Raw genomic sequence first — 1,286 nt, 5'->3', positions numbered from 1 at the left:
AACGCCACTGCACCGACATCACTAAAAATTGCTTCGGTTTTTCTTACGTTGACCCAGCCCTTACACCATAAAATACCTGATGGACCCATCATCAGCTGAATTCGTTTAACTTTTGGAATGCTACACGTTACAGGGGTTTTATTTGGACTCTTTTGTTTGTTTAATTGTTTTCTCCAACTTCTCAGATGGAGGCATGAGAAAGAGATTGCATTGCCTTCATTGGGCTTGTGGTTACTTGGCGACCGAGGGGGCTTTTGTGACTTTTACTCCTCCCATTTGGAGAGAGAGGGTGACGAAATGCAAGTGGGCAGGTGTCGGCACCCTAGATTACCCTTGGCGAGCGTAGTGGTTTACCACAGGGAGCGCACAGGCCCAAGGGCGTGGAGACACAGCTCGAGTTTCTCTTCATTATCGCATAAATTTTTCGCCTTTTATTAAAGATTTCCGTGGACGGGAGCTTTTTGCGAGTGACCTGTATTTTTGGAGGTTCTAATCACAGCAGAGCTACACTGGAATGTCAAGAAAAGAGTGAATTTGCCCGACTGCCAACACGTGGTGGGAGAATGCGCAACTGGTCAACTTCTGTATTTGCAGCCTTTGCGGTTCCAGCGTCACATTTATTTAACCAGCACGGAAAGACAGCGCTTTTTTGGACGTGACGGGATCCAAACCCTGGACTTGCTCTCTTTAGAGCCGGGCACAAACAAAGGTCGCATCAGCTCCTCTAGCCCTATCAGCGACTCATGTGCTTTGAGCGTTCTTACTGACTGCGCAAGCCAGTGTCATCCACCTGCGTTGGTGGTATAGTGGTGAGCATAGTTGCCTTCCAAGCAGTTGACCCGGGTTCGATTTCTGGCCAATGCATTTCCTTTGGTTTGGGCTGAAGTCAAAGCAGAACTCCTTCTGTAACCTCTGGCTGCACCAAAACCTTTTGGATGTGTCGCTCGGCAGCAGAAAAACAATAGCTCTCCCCTTCGGGGAATCGAACCCCTGTCTTCAGCGTGACAGGCGGAGATACTGACCTCTATACTAACGAGAAAGTTGTACATGTATGAGTTTGCCCCCAGCCAACGCCACCGCACCAACATCACTAAACAAAGCGTGGCTTTTTCTTACGCTGACCCAGCCCTTACACCATAAAATACCGGATGGACCCATCATCAGCTGAAGTCGTTTAACTTTCACAAAAGTCCCTTCGGTCGTCCAGTAACCACAAGCCCAATGAAGGCAATGCAATCTCTTTCTCATGCCTCCATCTGAGAAGTTGGAGAAAACAATTAAACAAA

The 1,286-nt window shown here is 48.0% G+C and overlaps 1 non-coding gene across 1 annotated transcript; it reads left to right on the top strand.

Moving 5' to 3' along the window:
- Positions 1 to 792: 792 nt before the first annotated feature.
- On the top strand, positions 793 to 864 carry trnag-ucc (transfer RNA glycine (anticodon UCC)). The gene has a single exon. It is a non-coding gene; the product is annotated as a tRNA-Gly (tRNA).
- Positions 865 to 1,286: the final 422 nt, after the last annotated feature.

The sequence above is a fragment of the Sinocyclocheilus rhinocerous genome, unplaced genomic scaffold, assembly GCF_001515625.1.
Source record: "Sinocyclocheilus rhinocerous isolate Xijiao unplaced genomic scaffold, SAMN03320098_v1.1 scaffold7691, whole genome shotgun sequence".
Classification (NCBI taxonomy): Eukaryota; Metazoa; Chordata; class Actinopteri; order Cypriniformes; family Cyprinidae; genus Sinocyclocheilus; species Sinocyclocheilus rhinocerous.
The sequence above is the reverse complement of the archived record's forward strand: the minus strand, read 5'-3'. Positions and strand labels throughout refer to the sequence as shown.